This window comes from Fukomys damarensis, unplaced genomic scaffold (assembly GCF_012274545.1).
Source record: "Fukomys damarensis isolate Sample0158 unplaced genomic scaffold, DMR_v1.0_HiC HiC_scaffold_10, whole genome shotgun sequence".
Classification (NCBI taxonomy): domain Eukaryota; kingdom Metazoa; phylum Chordata; class Mammalia; order Rodentia; family Bathyergidae; genus Fukomys; species Fukomys damarensis.
In genome coordinates, this window is record NW_022900922.1 from 20,425,480 (window position 1) to 20,448,580 (window position 23,101).

At 34.3% G+C, this 23,101-nt stretch overlaps 1 long non-coding RNA gene across 14 annotated transcripts in view; it reads right to left on the minus strand.

Annotated features, from left to right (window-relative positions):
* LOC104861479 overlaps window positions 1–23,101 on the minus strand; it is a 427,158-nt gene that overhangs the window by 70,500 nt on the left and 333,557 nt on the right. For all 14 annotated transcript variants that reach the window (XR_004516504.1, XR_004516503.1, XR_004516502.1 and 11 more), the window contains one exon: window positions 22,565–22,625. This is a non-coding gene — a long non-coding RNA (uncharacterized LOC104861479). The remainder of the gene's footprint in view (window positions 1–22,564; window positions 22,626–23,101) is intronic.

The following is a 23,101-nucleotide window of genomic DNA, read 5'->3' on the forward strand; positions in this document are numbered from 1 at the left end:
CAAACACACCCTCCACTTTGGTGAAGATTGGCAAGAGAGACACTGGTGATTCATCATTAAACGTTTTTATTCATTCCTTTCTTTGCTCAGCTAGCATTTATAACAAACATTGTGCTAAGGATTAGAAATCTAACAAGGTAATTTTCCTTCCGCTTGGTTAAAATACAAGACAATGGGAGAGACAGAAAAGTATAATTATAAGACACCCAGGAAAAATTACTGCTATATGATTTGAAGTATCATAGGGCTTTTAGGGTTTGCAAGTCAATTCTGTCATGCCTCAAATGGTTAGTAAAGATACATGGTAGGTAGTTCTACAAGTAGAAGTTTCAGTTCTCAAGAATTCTAAGTGGGTAGTTCTCATGACTTCTGCGTTCTTGTAGAACTCAATGCTGCAATCTTTCTGTTTGTGATTTGTCTATTTATTGAGATAAACATTTTTACCTATACTGTCCCTCACAACAACATGTGCAATGAAACTTCTACTTGTAGAACTACCATGTATTTTACTAACCATTTGAGGCATGACAAAATTGTTTTGCAAACCCTAAAAGCCCAATGGATACATATTGAGGATATACTCCTAAGTGAAATAGATAAGTCACACATGTGTAAATACTGAATAGTTTCTCTGGTGTGAATAAACAACAATAATACATAAGATCCTAATAAGATTACTGACAATTGTGAAATGGGAAGAAAGGGGCTAAAGGTGTAGGGAAGGTGGAATGGGTAGGGGGAAAGGTAATAAGGGAAAAGAAAAAATGTGTGATAATGAAAAGAAGGAAATAAAGTGTTTGCAGATGGGGAGGAGAGGAGGGGGTGAAGGGAGGGCAGGGACAAGGAGAAAAAATGAGAACCAAGACCTGTCATGTAGAGGTACAAGATCCCAACAATGAATGTAACTGTACTATATCCCTAAAATGTACCAGTAAACTCAATTAAAGCTGAAAAAAAGAATTCTTGCTCATTTATCACTGGCTATTTCCTTTTACAAGAGTCTCAATGCACCACTGTATGGAGCAGCCATAGTTGGTTCCATTTTGCATGCCATCCCAGAATTGAAGGAATACTGCATGTGCATTTCACGTGTCTATTAACCTGTGGCATTAATGATTCACTGAACCACACTAATCAAAACAGAACTGCAAAGGGTGTGTGTGTGTGTGTGTGTGTGTGTGTGTATATGAGAGGCCTAGGGATATGGATAACCTCACTCATTTTTACACCTATTTTAGGTGAAAGGTAAGACAGCCAATGAAATACTTCAGCTGCTTGATTTTCAACATGTTTTATTTATTGAATACACATTTCCTCAATGTTTTCTCTTTTTTTACTTACCCTATGTATACATGCAGCATTAAAAAATAAATTTGGTAAAATTCATTAAAATATTTTCCTTAAATATGCCATTTTCCAGCAATCAGAGAAGAGTTACAACAGAGAGATTCTCTCCAGAAATGACTTGAGATTTGAGTTAGTGTCTAGAAATCTAATCATTCAAAGTTTCTATGAGAATGCCAAAAAATACTTTTCAGTAGCTAAATAGTAACAAATGAAAAATGTGGTGAAGAAACATAAATGTGTAAAATTCTGTTCCTCCAAATTCTGCAACTCAAATACTTTTCTTGAAACATTAACATCCTTGACTTAAATTTTTAACTTAGCAGGCTAATGTACTTAAACTATTAATTCTAATTAAAAAGAAAAACTACAATTATTCCCTAAATACTAAATGGTTTAGAAATAGTTTACTAAAGGAAATAAAAATCCATAGTCATTTTTTCTCTTGGGGAGTTAGAGGCATTTACACATCTTACTACAGAATTATAAATATGCTAATTATATGCTAATGTAAACATGAAAAATGTTATATGGAAATTGCAAGTTGAAGAACTACCAAAACATGCAAAGGCAAAAAAAAAAAAAAAAAAAAAAGGTCTGCCTGAAAATGTCTGCCATCTTGCTTATTGATGTGTAAACATCCAATATGCTCAAAGCTTTGACATCTCTATTCGTTTTGAGTTTTGAATCTGCTATAAATGTATGACCTTTAATTGTGTGATTGATTTGTCAAAAATTCTGAAGTCTTTTACATAAGAGGTGAACTACATTTGAATACTAATAGTTTTTGGCTTCATAGTTTAAATGAAAACTTCTCCAAGACATTGAGATGCCCTAAATTAAGCGTATGTGTGCTAATTGGCACATTTGTTCAACCAGTCATACATAGAACTGTATTTTTCCCGGCAGAGATCACATTTTTAATCTTCTTTTTTAAAAAGACTTTTCATCAGTGTTCCCTAAAATGCTCAACAAGAGCATCCTATAAAACTTTGTACCTGACAGAGGGCAAAGGGAAGCCCCATTCTCCAATCATATTCTATTGTATAATAAGATCTCTCTAGGCAAAATACCATGAAAAAGCAAGATACCCAATGAGTAAAATAACACAAATTCCAAGTCTTTGTTCCAGGTTTCTGTGCCCTCCAGCGATAAAGTGGCTTTTGCATCTGGCAAACATATGCAGAAAACTAGGCCAAATATGGCCAATAAATGTGGCCAAGTTCTTCCATGTGACCCACTCTGACAGCCAACTCAAAGTACCCAATGTCAATTTCATTTCCAAATGAAGACTTAATTTTTTCAGTAGATGTGTTAATATTTAATGTGTAGGTATAAATAAAACCAACTTACCTGCTTGGGGTAAGAACATTATGAAATAAAAATGTACTACACTTCTTTAACAGAAACAATGAATATTAGGAATGAGATGGATATTTGGATGGTACAGAAATGGTCCTGCAAATACAATTTTACTCTCACGGTCAAGGATTAAGAAGCATAAAGGAAGGACTTCTCAGGACTTCTGCCAGGCACAATGCCTTCTAGACTGACCACAGTAATGATTGTCATGACAAAAACTCTAACATCAGTGGAAACTTCATGGCTGCAGTTGAAATTCCAGGACTTCTGGAGGCACTACTAGGTGTCAAATATAGGACTGAATATTTTTAAATACCTGTATGCTTTAAAATGTTGATAATAAATGTTCATTCTTTTCCCCCATACACCTGACATGTTGAAGCCTCTGCTATACTAGGCAATGGTAATAGGAACATAAAAGTTTATAGTCTTTGCCTTGGGATTCTAGCAGAGACCACCCCCCCCCCAAATTCACTGTCTTAGTTACTTTCTGATTGCTGGGACAAAATATTTAACAGTCATAAATTAAGTGAGGAAAGGTTTCTTTTAGCTCACAGTTTATAGTTTTCAGTCCATAGTTGGTGGGTTCCAAGGCAGACCATGTGGCAGAGGGACATGGAGGAGTAACAGTCCATGGCAGGGCAGGCAGGAGGCAGCAAGCAATGAGGCTGCCTTCTTTTTGTCTCTGTATATTCCATCCAGGCTATAAGCCTAATGGTTGGTGCTGCCCATACCCAAGGTGAGGCTTTCTTTTACTCACATCCAGAAAAATGTTAACCCATAAGCATAATCCAATTATCACATATCCTTAATCCATATTCACATACCCTAGATCCAGCCACTTCTGAAAAGCCCTTCCTATGAGCTCATGAGGCTTTGTGGTGGGGGATATCTAGAGACTCATGAAACCTACAGTTTCAGTCTGGCTTTTAGGTTCTCTTTCTCAAGCCAGTTCATATTATTTTGTATTAAGATAGAATGATTGAATTACTGTATCTGTTACTTGGTACTTTGTTATAGTGATACTGGCTTATTGTAGCATTATCAAAATGGTATTTCCTAACAGTGTGTATAATAATACACATCAGCAAAGATTAAGTAACTTCTTCCTGGCTAGCTCATTCAAAAAAGTTTACACAGACAGATGGATGATCTAATAAATGTGTCTCTAAAATACATTTAAACTCCTATAATGAGTATATTAAAATGATTAAATTATCTGTTTTAAATTATGGTAAGCAGACAACAAAACAAGCATTTTATACTGTCCCATAAAACATATCCTAGATACATCAGCAAACCTTCTCACATCATCCTAATTATTTTGTTTTTCTTTGTTAAAACAGTAAACTCTTTTATTCTTCAAACACAGTCCTTTCTCCACTGTACCCCTACCTTACGTATTAATACTTTTCTTTTAGCCCAGACCTTTGGGAAAAGTTGGCTATTTTTACTGACCCACCACCTTCACTCTACACTCATTTCTTTTTGTTTTTTTGTTTTTTTTTTTTGTACCGGGGATCGAACTCGGGTCCTTCCACTTGCAAGGTAGGTGGCAGAACCACTGAGCTAAATCCCCAGCCCCCTACACTCATTTCTGGTGTCAATCTTCACAATTCTAATGGAACTACTTTCTGCTAAATTTACAGATGATTTTCTAAGTGCAGTGTAATGGACACTTTTCATTTCTCACCTGGTTCAGCAGCTCTGTTAAATTCAATCTTGATTGCATCCTCTTTAAGTCACATACTTCCTTGGGCATTACCATCCATTTCAGCCTAGCCCACTCTTCAGATTTTCTTCATTCTTTACTGTCCCTTACTTTCCTGCCTCTGCGGCATCGTACAGCAGTTATGAAGATTGTGTTGCCAGATTATCAGGGCTCACAACTCAGATTCTCCATTTATTGGCTTTGAGCTATTTGTTTATTTCTCTATCATGAGTTTCCAATGTGAAAATTGGGGATCATACTAATGTTAGCCATTTATATCTTCTTAGCCAGGTGAACAGTGTTGGAGGACTGTTTTCTGTTACAAGATTAACTGGCGGACACTGAGTCCTATATCTTGGAAATGGGACATTCTCACAGATCCAACTCTATCTATACTCTGAGCCTCATTCCTACCCTTTCCCTGGAGCAGAAGGGTTTTTCTATACCTTACTCCAGCTAAAATGAGCTTCTCCAGTGCCCTAGGGACATTGGGGTTTGTAACTCTTCCTCATGTGATTTAAAGCTTTTATTCTACAGGAAAGAGAGGAAAATGACACAGTCCCTCCACCGTTCTTCTACTATCTCAAGCCTGCACCCAAGAATGGAACTCTTGTCATGTTTTTTTAGTGCATACTCTGTGTCTATGTGAGGAGCAGTCTGTGATTGAGCACACATCCTTCTTGTTTCTGCATCCTTGAGTGGGTTCCTTTCACTTTTTCTATTACACAACACTTGGCCTTCCTAAATATTTCAGTGGAGTTCTTCTTACCAGTGATCTTATGCATCCATTCTGAGTAAACAAAGGCTGGAAGCTTATGTCCTTGAAAGCATCTGACCTTGCTTAGACTTTAAGTTTGTTGGCTTCCAGTCTCATGGGTTCAAAAGTCAAGGATTTGAAAATTTGCTGCCATTTTGTTTTTATTTTAAGAGCGAAAACACCACTTTCTTCAGTTTTTTTACATCTTACGTGTAAGAGCAAAATATTGATTTTTCAACCAAGGCCTGAAAGCACTTCAACAGATATGGAAAGTCTCCACCAGAGATTCTGGAACAAGTGGCTAGTTATTTGAGGAAAAAATGAACCATTCTCCACATCTCATATACTACATAAAAATGGATCCTACATTATCAAACATCTAAACATAAAAATAAGACTATAACCCTTCTGGAAGAAAACATCAAAGAATATCTTTGTGGTCTTAGAGAAGACACAAATGTATGTAATACAATGAAACAATGACAATAAAAGAAAAACATTATGAAATCGATTTCATCAAAATTAAAACCTTTACTCTTTGTGAGATACCATTAAGAAAAAATAAGTAACAAAAACTACAGACTGGGAGAGACTATTTGCAACACAGGTATCTGACAAAGGGCTTCTATCTAACTCCTACAGTTCAATAAGAAAGAGACAAATAACTCAATTTTTTAAATGAGCAAAAGACTTGAATAAGTACTTCACAAGGGCATAGAGATGAATGCCAATAAGCATATGAAATAGTGATCATCATTAGTCATAATGGAAATGCAAGTCAAAACCACATGAGATACCATCACACGCTCACACAAGTGGCTAAAACTTAAAAGACTAACAATACCAAATAATGGTGAAGAGGACAAAAACACCAGAAGGCTTCTCCATTGCTGGTGGATAAGCGAAATGATACAATCTTTTTGGAAACTGGCATTAAGGTTTCTTAGCCAGTGAAAGAAACAGCTACCCTTTGATGTTACCCGAGAAAAATATGTATGTGCTTTTAAAACCTTGTAAAATATGTTCCTAAGAGCTTTATTCATATCAGCCAAACACTACGAGAAAGTCAAATGCCCACCAGCAGAACAATGGAAAGAAGACAGCAGAACACAATGAAAGAGAATGACAGTAGTAGAGCAATGCCATGAGTCAACATCTAAACACATTAAGCAAAACAAGAATCCACCAGAAGAGCACAACTGTCTCATTTCACTTATACAGAGTTCTCAAACAAGCAAAAGAAATCTATGGTGAAAAAATCAGGAGAGTTGAGGGGACCAGAAGGAGGGGTTTAGGGTGGGAGGAAGTGCGAGTTATCTTCCTTTGATAAGAGGGGTGCAGGTTGCATCCGTGTATGCACTTATTAAAACTCATCTAACTATGCCCATAAGATGTGTGCAATTCACAACCAGTAAAGCCATGAATTATATTCAATAGAAAACCTAAACGTGAAAAATATATATCCATGAACACTCATGAAAGGGACTTTCTTTATGTGCTCCCTACACAAAAGTAGCACCTCCCTTTCTGACATGGGAACCTTCTTTAGTCTTCAGCACAACATTAATATTTGACATTCTGGTCCTGGCTATGTATTATCCGTGCTGTCTGTTTATATGTGACCTTCTTGAAGACAAAGACTCTTCATCTAGTTGGTCATTATACGTTATATTTTCAATGGTAAAGACTATGAATAAAACTAAATAATTATTCTCATTGAATGGTAAGTTTCTAAATTTGCTTTTTGTGTAATTAGATTTCTTCTCCACTAGTCTAATGGAGGGTTAAAACTCAAAAGAGAGAAAACATAGGTAAAACACTTTGTAATCTATAAATACTGCATAATCCAAAGGATGATCAAATATAAGAAATTAGCTACTTATGGGAGATGGTCACTGTAAGGCAGTTTAACACTGTCTGTGGAACAGCTCACTGTGGTTGTAACCTCTCTTCCACTGCCTCCCAGAAGCAAGAAAAAGTCTGGGAGAGGAGACAGCGCACTGGTATGGCAGAGCTGTGATCTAACCAGCTAAGTCACAGGGATTGCTCTGTTTCCTCAAGTTCATGACAGTCCCTAACCCCATGGCTCATGGGAATTCACTATAAAGACAGCTTTCTGGGATTAGAATGCTGCAGCAGTCTCAGTCAGATGGAAAATTTAAAATTACCCTCTGCTCAAGCATTCACAGATTTATAACTAATTAGATCCTGTCCACACCTCACCTGAAATCATGTTAGCAAGATTCATGTTAAAGTACATTTATAGCTAGCAGGGGCATGACACAATCTTTTAGGTCAGCACTGGGCAGCACTGTAACATGATTTTTAAAAATATATTTCAAATTTCCTTTAAAAGGAAAGAATAAATGAGTTACTTTCAAGGAAGCTACAGACATAATGCCAAGATTGCAAAATAAAGGTACTGTGGTCACCCATCAGAGATATAAACTGACAGACAATTACAAATACCCAAATGCACACACATTCTATCTCCACTGAGGATACAAGCACAATATTTTACATTTTCAAGTAAATTATAAAAGAAGAAAATATAAAATATTTGATGAAATGCAGAATAAGATATATATTTACTTTATAATGCAGGGGTTACTCAGGGTTTAGGTAAATGTTCACCTATGAATCTTTTCTAATCTAGATTCTAAAGGGTTTTTTGACAGGCATCTATACTACAGATATACCTAAATTTGATTGAAGGAATCTCTTAAACCAATGCAAGCATTATTCAAAGACAGTATGATAATCCAAAGTTATTTATATAATTTGGAGCATTAAGATTAATTATACATTTTAGAAACAGCCTCACACTCCGGAACACAAGAAAATATTCAAATGGGAACAATTTATATTTTAATGAATTGGACAGTGATGTCATGATCTACCTATTATATGAACAGAAATATTATTAACCATCAGAGCTCAATACTTCAATTAAATTAAAAGCACAAAGAAAAAGGGGAGTATTCAAAAAGCCTCATTTAATTTTGTGTGACATGTTAGTGATGGCTATGTTAGAAGGCGAATGACAGTTTTCTACACTTATCACTACCCTTAGATATTTGTAGATACATAGTCCTTACATAAAGCCTCTCGCATTATTAATCAAAACTGGAACTTAGGTCCATTTAGGAAATGGCATGAGAAAGCTCAAAGCCTACAAAAAGAAAACAACAACAACAACAAAGTCCAGCACCCAACTCATTACGGATGACTCATAACTGATGATCATGGCTACCACTCCTGCTCCATTAAGAGTTCGCCTGTCTGGGTACTGAAACTTTTTTCTATCTGAAAGAAAGAGTTGAGAAAGAGTTGCCTATCTAGTAACAAGTGCTTCTAAACAATTTTAAAAATTTTCAAAGAATGTGACGATAATTCAAAATAAAAACATTTTAAAGACTTTCCTTTTCCCTTGAAAAGACAAGCACTCTCACAAATTATCTTTTAATGCTATGGGAGAAGCAGTTGTCACTTCTGCGTCCAAAGTGTCATGCAAGTTTGATTGGGCAGTATCTTTACATATTCCAGAAGATGACAAATGTCCACAATTTTATATAAAAACGTGTCATTGTCTGTTTCCACTTTTAATTTGCTATTTTGTATTGAAAGTGACTTTTGAGAAACTAAGTTATGTATTAAAATAGGTAAACAGAGATATTACATTTGTATTTTCCTAACTGAAACTTCAATCTTGAGAATAAGCTGACTCTGGTTCTAAAGATCGAACACGTGATGATGTAGGACAGACATTTTGCACCAAGTCATTTTACAGGCTCTCTGGGTGCCCCACCCTTATTGTCGGTCATTAATATTAACTAGACACAGTGACCAATAGTTGGTCTGGCTTCGCATCAATTCAGACCTGTGGTTTAGACGCCAAGCACAGCACAGGAGCCTACCAGCTGAGATGACAAATTGACAGCCTCTGACAATTCGTGCCTCGGCCAAGATCCGAGCCATGAAGCAGTACAAAACTCCCATCTGCTGTCCATCTGCCACCCTGCCCCTATCAAGAAAGGTTATACCATGAGCTACAGACAGATGGGCATTGCAGAGATCTATTAAGAGAGAAAAAAGAGAATCTGAGACGATTAAAATACTGACCTCTGATTCAACATGGAATCCCAGAAGTAATGAAAATCATGCATAATTTAAAGGTCTTTTATTGTATAAAACAGATACTATCTTTTATGCCAATAATAAAAATAAATAAAATGATATTGTGTTTGCATTCTATGTACGAGTACATACTGTTCTAAATACAATCTACTTTTAGAAAGAGATGAATGAAGAGTAGGTATGTGTGTGTGCTGTCTACTCTTGAGTTGTTTTTGTCAGTGGCACATCAATGAAGGTTAACAATGTTATGAAACTAAAAAAACAGAAATCCTTTAAAAGTTTCTGGTAGTGTGCATTTTCATTAAGAACTTGTTCTATACAAACAGGAAACTAGGATAAGTCAGTTCATGTATTAAACAAAAGCCTTAAACATAAGGAGACCATAAGCTCCTGAGCTGAAGCACACTATGTGTTATGTTTCCATAGCAAAAAAAACAACTTTTACAAGGCAAATACACACCCCAGACAAAAGGCAGTTATTCATTTCATTCAGCATACAATATACATCAAGTACGTACCAGGAGAAGGGCTAGATGCTAGGGACAGAAAGACAAATGAGATGCAGATGGTCTTTGCCTCCAAAGAGATTAGAGTTAATGGGAGTAGGGATGGACAAATCCATTGCTTATTATAGTAGAGTGAAGTAGTACGGAGAAGAATGGACACAGAACCATGTGGCTGGTTCTAAAGGCATGAAATGATCAACTACGCTGTTTGGAAAAAGTGAGAATTTCATATGTCTGCTATATGTTTTCACTTTCATATGCTTTAAAATAGAATTGCAAATTTTAATTTTTCTTTACAGTTTATGTAGAAGAATCAAATATAGATAATATACATTTTACAGAAGAAAAATAATCTTCCAAAATGTTAAAAATTCTTAGAGTAACTTTTACATCTTGGAACTATTTCTTTTTTTTTCTTTTTTTCTTTTTATTGAGTTTACTGGTACATCTAGGTATACAGTACAGTTACATTCATTACTGGGATCTTGTATCTTTACATGACAGGTCTTGGTTCTCATTTTTTCCCCTTATCCCTACCCTCCCTTCACCCCCTCCTCCCCTACCCATTTACAAACACCTTAATTCCATTTTTCCATTTTCTAACATTTTTTAATAGTAAAATACTTCCAAAAGTTGACCTGAAACAGAAGTCCAATTAACAAATTACTGAAGTAATTACAATGAATTTATTTTACAAGGACAATAAGAACTACATTTACAAAAAGATTTATGCAAGAAAGTTCTACGCATATTATTTATAATAGCTGCTAAATGAAGGCAAGTCTAATGTCCAGCAAAAGAAAAATGGATAATGAAACAGTTGACTTCTTCTCAATAATGGAAACAAATAAAAACACACAGTATTTGGATAAATATACAACACATCAGTGAATCTTCAAGGCATCGTGTAAGAGCCATCGTGTAAGAGTCACCATCTGAAATTTAGGAACAGGCGACTAGACCATACGGACAAAGCTATGACTGACTGCATGCCTGGAGGAAGAGGGGCATTAAAAGGAAGATAGTACAAGAGAAGTTTCAAAGATTATGGAAATGTTTTATATCTTAAACTGAGTTACACATATAAAAAGTATTTACATTTGAGAAAGACCATGGAATTTGACATGAAGAGCAGACCATTTTGCCGAATGGAAATTACGCCCTAATTTGTAAAATAGAAAATATTGAGGTCATGTTGTGCAACAAGCACTAATCAGATGTTGCTTCTTTAAAAAGCAAATCCATATAATAAAGTAACTAGCACATCGTATTAGAAATAATAATAAAAATTTGGGTAACTGTTATTTTGTATACACAATTTCAAGGGACAAACAAGAATAATAAATGCTTGGAAAGTGCCAACTAAGTACTTCTTTCACCTAAAGTACAATGTGCTTCTTATCTGAGTCATATTTAAATAACTTAATCCATTTCAAGGACAGAAAGGTATCTTAAGCATATGGAACCTCGTATGCTTTATTACATGCTAATATATCCTTTATTTTTGCAGAACAATTTAACTTCATTGTGATATAAAATGGCTATGCTGCCCTCATTCTTCACATCCTTAAGACACTACCAAAGAAACGGTACAACTACTTAATATATGATTAACATCAGCCCCTGATTATTCTGAGGGAAAAATACTACATTGCTTCCAAAATGCGCATCATAAAAACACAATAATTTATCCTTTGACATTTATATTTTATCGTTATGTAAACTTAACTCCTTTGAAGTTCTCACTGACTGATTATGTATAGTTGACAAAGGCAATACTGTCACCAATATTGATTTAAAATTCTTTATTCCTAACCAAAACTTGGTTTTATATCACTACAAAGAATAACGATTAAACATAGAGTAATAAAATTATCACTTTAGTTTATATACAGCTTGATTCTGATGTTGTACTTCCCAATCAATTCACTGTTTAATAATCCAGTGGAGGGCTGTGTGTGTTAACTAGTTCAGTGACAGTGCTTGCCCAGCATGCCCAAGGTCCTGGGTTAAATCCCAGCACTGCAAAAACAAAAAAATCATGAAGGAAGATCATATATAATTGTCTTTCATGCCTTTGAAATAAGTGCACAGAACCATTGGAATGTGAAATCTAAAGTCAAACTGCAGACAAGAGCTATTTTCAAATATTGTGCAAATGTTTGTGCATAAAATGGACAAAATTGGCAATAACTATTCCTCTTTACTACATGACTCAATCATGCAGAGAACTTCTGTTTCACAATGGCTGATCCAATTTTAATAGATATGTTATACACCTTAACATATAGTACATTTTCTCTGGAAAAATTATAGTTCGATAATGGCAGGGTTAAGCCCACTATAATACATTTGTTAAACTAAAAACTAAAAACTAATTGAAAACGTGTGTGTGTGCTTGAGTGTGTGTGTGTGATGTGCATGAAACAACTGAGTCTTCTCAAAAGCACTCAGATCATGAAAGAGTCAAAATGTAATAAGCAACCTCACAACGATGAATTCTCGTCTCATTTTAAAATTTTTGTTTTGCTTATGTAACATGATCTAAAGGTAGACCGAGTTGCAAACATGATGGAGCAAGGACACCAGCAAAATCAGATAAACTGTGGTATAAACCGTGTTGCTCTATTAAGAGGAACCAGAAAGAGGGGCTCCTGCATAACATAAATCTGGGGCAAATCTTAGACATGAGAGAGTAAGCTTTCTCAAATTCTGTGAATGAATGTCACACAAGTACCAGCTTAATTCCTGAGCTAAGCATGCATAAAATAGTCCCAGGAAAAGATAGCAAAGGCTTTGGGAGCTTAACAGAGATTTGAGTTTCTGTACATGTCTCATTCTAACTCTTGTATTTCACATATACAGTGGAAAACAAGCAGTATAGCCAAGTCTTGGAGAATTGAACTGAAATCTGAGCCCATTATCATAGAAGATGAGACATAATACAGTTTAAATTTAAGTGGTTGGACTGCCTGCTAATCTAAATGTGATCAATCTCCTGCGTATTATAATAAGAATATTCCAATAGTCTCTACACACCAGAACAGTGATAATATGTATAACAGCATCCTATATTACTCAGTGTTTAAAGAACATATGATCAGTTTTCAAAAGCAAAGACATAAACCATGACATGACCTAATGACTGAGCTTTTAGACATGTAAGCAACTGTTATAACTATGCTCCAGGAGTAAAGGAAAATATTCTTAAAATGAATGAAAACAGAAGAACTCAAAATAGAGAATAAACTATAAGAAATAAATTTGTCAGGGGTTATAAATATAGCATTTAAATTTTTTAAAACTCAGTAAATGAATGCAAAGCAGAATGGAAATAATGTAGAAAAGAAAAAATTATATACAGATCAACAGAAATTATCTGAACTACAGAACAGAGTGAAAGTGAAAGGCAGAATGAAATTGAATAGACAAAGTCTCAAGTATTTTTAAGACAATTTTCAAATATCTTAAACACAACTTTGGAATAAATAAAGAGAGGAGAAACAGAAGTAAATAATGCCTGAAAGTTTCCCAAATTTAGTCAAATATATAAATTTATAGATGTAAGATTCTCAGGAATTCCAACACAACCACAACTGGGTGCATCCTAGTGAAAACCAAATATATAGAATAAGTTATTGAAAACAGCTAGAAAGGCTTAAGGCCCATTATAAAAAGTAAAATGGGCTAAAATAGCCCAGTGGTAGCATCTTCATGGCTGAACGAAGAGAAATTCCAAATCAGAATTCTGTATCTTGTGAAAATATTCCTCACAAAAGAAGGTGTAATAAATGTGCTTCCAGATCAAGGAAAAAGGAAATAATTCATCCAATAGATTAAACACACACGATTGTCCATGGAATTTCTCCACGCTGTAGGCAGGAGATGGAGGAAACCATGGTTCTTCAGGAATGAAGACAAGCAAGAGAAATGGTAAAATTTTAGGTATATATAAAGTAGTACCTTAAGCCTTTATAATAAAAATAATTATATAAAGCAATTTTAATTTAATTAAAATTAAATAATTATTTAAAGCATCTTTCTATCTGGTGAGATTTCTAATATATGTAGATATACTTACGAAAACCATAACATAAGGATCACTGGAAGATAACTGATATCATTGTAATTTTTCTATATTTTATGTGGAGAAGTACAATATTAATTCTAAATAAACCATGAAAGGTTTGATATATATAAAGTAACCCTTCAGAAAAAAATATATTTAAAAGTAAGAATTAATTTTGCCAAAACATGTTCTACATGAGTTCAATGGAATGTGAAAAGATATTCAAAATATATAAAAGATAGACGGAAAGGGGAGTAAGGATCAAAAAAGATGAAAAACAAAGTAAATATTTCAATGTCAGAACTTAAATTCCACTGTAGTATAAAGATTTGTACAGACTGGCAGAATAGACATAAAAAATAAGAACTAATATATTTTGGTTATATGGAATTTAAAATATAAAGCAAACAGGTTACAGGTATGAATGGAAAATATGTAAAATAGTTAATAGTAATAGTTAAATAGTAAAAACAGTTTTAATAGTAAAATAGTTAAGAGTAAAAATAGTGATCCTAGAGTGGAAAGTGAACGCCAGATCGCATAAATTTAAAAAGTGACCATATCCATAGATTAAAAGAGTTATTTCAAATGATTTCAGGGGCAATTTACCAGATAAGATAATTATTAATGTTAATGCACTTTATTGGTACAGTCTAAAAGTTAACAAATATTGAAGATATTAGGCAGTAATAGTACCTTTTCTGTTTTAGACCCCCTACTTGAACAACTCAGAAGAAATAGACAACCTCCTCAAAAATATCAACAATGACAAAGGAGATCTCAGAAACATTATTGGCTAACTTTAACAATTATATGACTTATTTAACATTCAAAATCATTTTAAGTATATATGGTACTAAACAATTAGAAATTATTTTGAGTTGCATGACAACAAAAGTACAGTGAGATGGAGCTGAAGAAGGGCTGAGGAAGACACACATACCACTAAATGATTATACTACAAAAGAAAATGTAAAATTAATGACCGAATATTCTTCCATAAAAATTTTTAAAATGAAAAAAATTAAACTCAAAGTAAAAGGAAGAAAACAGTGAAAAGTAGAAATCAAAGATAAAATAAAAAGAAAAATATATAACAGCTAATTATATTTGAAAAGATCAAAAAAGTTAGCAAAACTCTGGCCAGAATGCTAAAAAAAATGAAAGACAATATAAACCACCAATACAGGTATCAGGAATGAAAAAGACTGAATCAAACAGATCCAATAGGCTTTAAAAGAACACTACATTAATGCTACACCAAAATATTTTATAATTACATGAAATCAATAAATTTCTAGAAAAATATACCCTCCAAAGTTAAAACAGAAAATTGAAAAATATATGTAAACTTGAAATTAAATGATAAAATGCCTTTCTTAAAGTCATTTTCTGCATTAAATGTTTTCACTGCTGACAAATTTTCAAGGCAGAAATATTTATTTTACATTAATACTTTCAACAAACAAACTGAGATCACTAGTATCATAGCATTGGCAGCAAAATCTAAAAATAAATGTAAAAATCCTTAATCAAAGTTATGAAATGTAATCCAACTATATATAATGGTACACTATAATTAAAGGCTTTTCCTAGTAATACAAATACAAAGTTCAATTAACATAAAGAATTCACACCATTCATATTACTGAAAACATTTAAATTCATATGATCATTTAATAAAGACAAAATCATTTGGTAAAATTCAAAACTCCTTCATGATATATACAAATATAAACACACACACAGACATGGGAACTTGATTTTTTTTTTTTTTTTTTTTGGAGACAAAATCTCTTTGTGTAGCTCAGGCTGGCCTAGAACTTGCAGCAGTCCACATACCTCAGCTTCTGTGTGTTGGGATTAGAGGTGTGCATCAATGCAATTCAATAAAAGGAAAAAAAAAAAACTCTTTTCAACAATCATGTTTCAATAACTAGAAATTCAAATTAGGAAAAAGAGAGTACAATGATCCCTTCCTTACACTAAACACAAAACTTGATACAAAATGCACATAGACCTAAACATACAACCTAAAATTACAAGACTTCAAAAGAAAATAAGTGAGAAAAAAAGCTGGAATGTTATGGTGGGCAAAGTTTTATTAGAATACAGTAGAGATTTAAAACACTAAAGCTGAAACAGACAGATCAGAGATCATCAAAACTTAAAAGTTTTTTTTTTTGGTACTGGGGATTGAACTTGGGTCTTTGCGCTTGCAAGGCAGGCCACCGAACCGCTGAGCTAAATCCCCAGCCCAAAACTTAAAAGTTTTGTGTGTGGAAAGATACCACTTACAGTGAAAAGACAAGTTATAACCATACATGTACTCTACTGCGTCATCATTCTAGTCCTAGGTATTTACTAAAAAGAAAACACACATATATCTTGTACACACATAATCTAAAATAGTCATTACAATGAGATAATTGACAATGTGAAATAGGAAGAAAAGGGCTAAAGGTGTGGGGAAAGTGGGAAGGGTAGGGGAAAGGTAATAAGGGAAAATAAAAAATGTGGGAAAATGAAAAAATGGAAATAAAGTGTTTGTAAATGGGGAGGAGAGGAGGGGGTGAAGGGAGGGCAGGGACAAGGGGAAAAAATGAGAACCAAGACCTGTCATGTAAAGGTACAAGATCCCAATAATGAATGTAACTGTACTGTATTCCTAAAATGTACCAGTAAACTCAATGAGAAAAAAAAAAGTCATTAACTGGAAACAACTCAAATGTCCAACAACCCGATGGAAAAGCCAAGTACAGCAAGACACCTAGGCACAGAGCGAAATAGGAATAACAGCAAAGCAAAACCCTAGTATGAACAATATGCAGATGAATCCCCCCAAACACATTAAGTAAAGAAGTCAGGCAACAAAAACAAGGGTCTACATATGACTCTACTTATATGACATTTGACAAGATGCAAACTAAATTTTATTGCAAGAAAATCAGGTCAGCATTGCCTGGAGATGGAATAGAAAAGAGAGAAAGATCACACACAAGCTACGGAGAAAGTTTTGGGAAAGACGGAAATGTCCTTTATCTTGGCTGTGGTGGTATTTTGTCCCAATATGTAAACAGATCAAAATGGACAAAACTGTACCTAAGTATGTGTGGTTTGCTACACTTCAATCGTACCTTAATATCTTGTAAAAAACACAAAGTCATTGAAACACAAATACAACCAGAAATTTAAAAGCTCCCAATGCACATTCGGTTTAAAAAAAATTTATTTAGCCTCCTTTATGTCAAATTGCCTTTGGGTTTTTAAGGATGAAAAGAAAATAATGTTTTTGACAAGATGTCCCAGTATTTAGTTATGGCGTGGTAAAAGTCTTATTGTTTCAAAGTGCAATGCTGTACAGTGAGTGTTGCTGTGTATACTTGCACTCAACTTGGGCCCAGTGCCCAAACATCTGCAATTTAAATACTTAATCTTGTAATTTACTATATACTGAATATTGCACTTAAGAATAATGTATAAAAAGGCCCAGTAATGTGGTCAGGGTACTAGCAAAAGTAATAAATCTTACTGAAGGGATCACTTCCCTACACAGATTGTTATCTACACATCAGTGCACAGTTATAGACTTAGCATAATATTTAATTATTCATCTTATAACCCAAAGGACCTATATTTTCTATAAATAAAAATATGCATAAAGAGTTTACATGCCTTCTAGTTTAAAGAAATATCTCTTAACACCTTGCATCCTGGTAGTACTTTTATTCTTAAAGTGCTTCTATAAGGACTAAAGAGGGACAGCAGACAGAGCCTCGTGTTAACCTGCAAGTCAGGAACACTTTGTTTTAAGGCATGGCTTTGCTTCTATTTAGCCCTATCACTACAAGCAAAGGACTAGATTTCCATTTTCTTGGGCTTGATTATCTTTTAATGTCCTTTAAACTTTGAGATTTGCCTTATTTTTATCTTCATACTAATAAGGAAAGCAGTGTCAAAGGGTAGCACGGAGGAATCAGTTGAAGGGAGTTGTGTACAAAGTCACATGAACAAGTGAAAGGTCAGGCTGAAATCCGAGTCCTAATCCCTGTGCGCCCAGCCCTAAACTCTCTCTGCCAAGACAGTGCTCAGTAATCCGGCCCTGTGTGGGCTGATGACAGGACACGTGCTCATCATCTGTAAGACTCTAACGAATTTCTGCTAGAACAAGGGAAGATTTTTGCTGTTGCTGAATGACAAAAGACACACAGGCACAGGCGCATGATTTCACAATATGTGGTCTTCTGTTTTTTATTTGTGCATCTAAAAGTCCCAGTGCATAAACATAGGAAGAAAAATAATTGTAAACTAGTCATACTTTAAAAGTTATTTAATCACGGTGTCTTTTATGGATTCGTAATAAATGTGTGCTCAATAACACGATGACTTGTATTTCTTCCCTCTGGAAAAATATTGCTTTAGAAAGGGTCAGTCTATTAAGCATCAACAGCTGCAGAATCCTCGCAGAGATCCAAAGAAAAGCTGAGGTTTCATGCTTACTCCTATTCTATCTACCACATGGGCTCTGGGTGTTTGGCCTTGGAAACTTGTACAGTAATGTGGGAAGAATAAGGGTTGGAAGACTGGAGCCACCTGGATTGTGATAATAGCTCTGTCATTTAACAACTTGGGACTTTAAGGAATAAGATTTCAATGTCTATACCTATGAAATGAAATCATTTTTATCCTGGAAATATGGAACACAAATATAACTACCTTTCCTGCAACATTTTGCTATGAAAATGTTCTGACCTACAGAAAAACCAAGAGAAATAGCCAATCAAAACCCATTCCCCCTTACTGAAAGCTTGTAGTTCACATTTTGTTATACAGTTTTTGCCTTTTATCAGATACATACATCTTTTATCCCTCTGTCCTTTAATTAATCTATTTTTATCTTTTGATGCATTTCAAATTAGTTGGCAATGCCAGTAAACTTCACTCCTAAACTTCAATTTCTTCATTGTTGCACATACACAGTTTCCTCCCAGTGCAATATACAGATTTAAATGTGCCTTCTGATTCACTCTGATGAATGTACACACCCATATAATGCTCACTACATTGGGATGTAGAACATTACCAACATTCCTAAAATCTCCCTTGTGCCACTTTCTGGTCAATCCCAATGTTGTTCCTCCTGTGCTGATCTATCTACACAGATATATATTTTTTTTGGGGGGGTACTGGGGATCAAACTCAGGACCTTGCACCTGAAAGGCAGGGAGCAGACCCACTGAGTGAAACCCTTGGCCCTCTGCTGATGCATTTTTATCCCAAGCTAGTTTTGACTGTTTAAGAACATCATATAAATGAAACTAATTTCAGTTGATACTCTTTTGTGAAGTTTTTTTAGGGATTGTTCTTTTTATCTTTATTAAGTTTATTGGTATATTTTATGTATATAATACAGTTACATTCATCATTGGGATCTTGTACCTTTACAAGACTTACCTTGACTCTTATTTTTCCCCATTCCCCAGACCTCCCTTCACCCTCCCTTCCATGTTTTTCCTTTTCACATATTTTTCTTTTCCCTCCTTTCCTTTCCCCTACCCTTCCCACGTCCCCTCCATCTTTAGACTTTTTCTTCCTATTACACAACATCAATTATACATTTTGATCCTTATTTACACTTCCAGTCTTTCACACCAGAGAAACTATTTGGTATTTACACATGTGTGACTTATTAATTTCATTTAAGAGTATGGCCTCAATGTTCCCACACTGGTTAAGGGATTATTCTATGTTGTTTTGTGAATCAGTACATTTTTTCTTTTTCAAGACTGACAAGTATTCCCTTTACGACCCCACAGTTTATTTACTTTTATTTCAATGGACACCTTTTCTCCACTTATTTATTTATTCCACTTTATTTCTACTCTTGCTTATTCTGAATGGTGCTGCTATGAACATTGTTGTACTGTGTGTGTTGTGGAGTTTTTTTGTTTTTGTGCTGTGATTGAACTTGAGACCTTGCACTTCTAAGTGTATGTGTGTTTTTTGTGGACCATGGGCTTTTATTTCTCTTTGGAAAATACCTACAATTAAAATTGTAGGTCTCATGATAGATTTATATTAGTTTCATAAGAAACTTCCAGACATTTGTCCAAAGTGGTGGGCACAATTTTACACTCATCAAAAATTTCAGAGTTCCTATTGCTCTACAGCCTCACCAAAATCTGCTCTTAGTCTTTTCAAATTTAGGCATCTAGCGAAGTCATTTCCCTGTGGTTTAGTTTACATTTCTATGATGACTAATGATGTTAAAGACTTTTTTTTTCATGTATCTATTATCAATTTGTCTATTTTCCTTTGTAAAGTGTATGAGGGTTTTGCCTGTTGTTACTGAAGTTGTTTTTTTACAGAACTATAGAAATATTTCATATATCTAGAATACCAACCTTTTGTCAATTTCCTAAGAATGTCTTTAGGTTAGTTCAAGTTCTCACCTTTGATTAAATTTACCAATTTTTATGTTTTTTTGTTTTCTGTGGCCTAAGAAATTCCTTTTTTTTTTAGACAGGATCTCACTGTGTTGTTCAGGCTGCCTTTGAACTCACTATGGAGCCTGGGGTGGCCTCAAACTTGCAGTGATCCTCCTGCCTCAGCCTCCCAAGTGTTGGGATTACAGGCATGGATCACCACACCCAGAAAGAAACTCTTGACTACTCCTTGCCCATTTTCCTTTATTTTTTTCTGAAACTTTTCTAATTTTACTTTGTTTTCAAATAAGGTCTGTGCCTTATTTCACATTAATTTTTGTGAATGGTGTGAGGTAGGGAGTGACGTTCCAGTTATTCTGGTGCCATTTCCTTAAAGAACTTTTCCTCTCTCTGTTGGCAAATGTATAAGTGAATTTCTACTTCTGGATGTTTAATTCTGTTTCACTGATCTGTTTTTCTACCATATACAATTACCACAAAGTTTTGATCACTGTAGCTGTGTAACAAATCATGAAGGCAGATAATGTGAATCCTCCAACTTTGTTCTTTTTCTTTGCTCAAGGTTGCTTTGGACATTCTACCACTAGCATATTTAATTATTAGTTTTACAACCAAAAAAAAAATACAAAATTAAATAAATTTTACAGTCAACTTATCTATCTGGAACAAACAAGGCTGGTGAAACTTCAGCTAGAAGTACATAAAATCTGTACATCATTCTAGAAATAACTTGACTTCGCAACATTATTAAACTTGCTAATCAGTAAATACACCAACACTTTGTATATAGTTAGGTACTTTTAAATCACTTGTAGAGATTTTCGTGCATTTTGCTAAAGCTATTCCTAGGTATTTTTTGTTTCATTATGCTATTTAAGTGAAATCTTAAAAATCATTTTTCCAATGTTGTACTATCCTGTAAAAACACATTTTAGTTGACATAGTGACAGTACATCCTGTGACTTGCTGAATTCACCATTAGGCCTTACTGTCATCTTGCATACTCTTTAGGATACTCGGGGATCCCAGCCATATCATCTACAGATTTTTACTGCTTCCTTTCCAATCCATATTTCTTTTATTTCATTTTCTTCTTGTATTGCTTTAGGTACACTGTCCAGTAAAATAATAATTAAAAGAGGTGAGAGTGGATAACTTTGTAGACTTATCAACTTTAGAGTAAAGGTATTTTTTTTATTTCCCCATTACTCATGATGTAGATTTTTCAGATGAGATCGGGCACGTTCAAGGGGCATGGCCATAGACAACTGCAGATTTTCCAGATTCACTTTATCAGATTAAAGTTCCCTGTTATTCTGACATTGCTTCTAGGTTTTTGTCAATGATCTCTCTACATTATTTAAATCAACATGTTTTTTTCTTCTCTCTGTTGTGGTTTTGTGAATAACACAGATTAATTGTGAAGCGCTTACTTTGCCTTCCAGGAATAGATCCAAGTTGGTTATGATGTATTATCTCATTTCTGCATTCCATTTCATAATATTTTGCCAAAGTGTACATCTTTCAAAATTATTCCTTTGTTTGTATCTGGGTTAAAAATGGCTACAGAAAATTGTATGTTCTCCCCTCCTTTATTTCTGAGAGATTATGCATAATCTTGGTACTAGTTCTGCCTTAATTTTCGATACAATTCACCAATGAAAACAGATGGGCCACAACTTTTTTTTTTTCTTTTTTTTGAGGAGAGAGGGTTGAAACAATTTATTTGAAATGACATCAGAAATATGCAACAAAATAAGTTAACCTACAACATTAAAATCTATTGTTCATCAATAGACACTATCATCAGAGTAGAAGGTGTCCCATGGAATGAAAATAAAAAAACACTTAAAAATCAGATCTCAGATATGTAACATAAAAAATACATATTTTTTAAATCCTACAACTCTAAAACAAAACCAGATTTTTAAATGGGCAAAACAGGATAGACATTTCTACAAAGAAGAAACACATATGGCCAATAAACACACAAAAAAATGATGCTAAACATCACCAGCCAACATAGAAATGCAAATCAAAACCACAAGGAAAAACCAATTTATACCCACCACAATGGCCACCAAGACAAAAGAAATATCCAGAAAATAACAAATATCGGTGAGGGCAAAAAGAAATGGGAACCCTGATACATTGCTGATGGGAATACAAATCAGTGGGACTGATGTGGAAAGCACTTTAGAGATTCCTGAAAAACATCAAACATAGACTTACCAGATGATCCACCATATGATCTCGTGCCTCGGTACATATCCAAAAGATGTGAAAGCAGAGCCTAAAACAAATATTTATAAACACATGTTCATGGCGGCATCATTTATGACAGACAAAAGGTGGAAGTAACCCAAGTGTTCAGTGAAGGATAAATGGATAAACAAATATATAGAATATATATGTAATTATAACCATCTTTTAATAATCATTATGTCCTACATACTGTATAAATATATTGCTTGTATTAGGTCTACTATGTATCACAACATCTCAAATGACATAAAACTACACTATATACTTATGAAAATTTAGAATTGGCAGAAATTAACTCACTCAAGCATCCAGATACATTGAGCTCTAAAAATTTCACTATACCAATGAAAATCATGGTAGCCTGTGGGTTGCACAGATAAGAAATCACTTTAATACATGGCACTCATAACATGAGCAAGTGTCTCTTTAGGTCAAAAATTGCCTTTTCAGAACAATAAAAAATGTATGTTTCTCTAAGATGTATTAGACTCAATGTCCAATTCA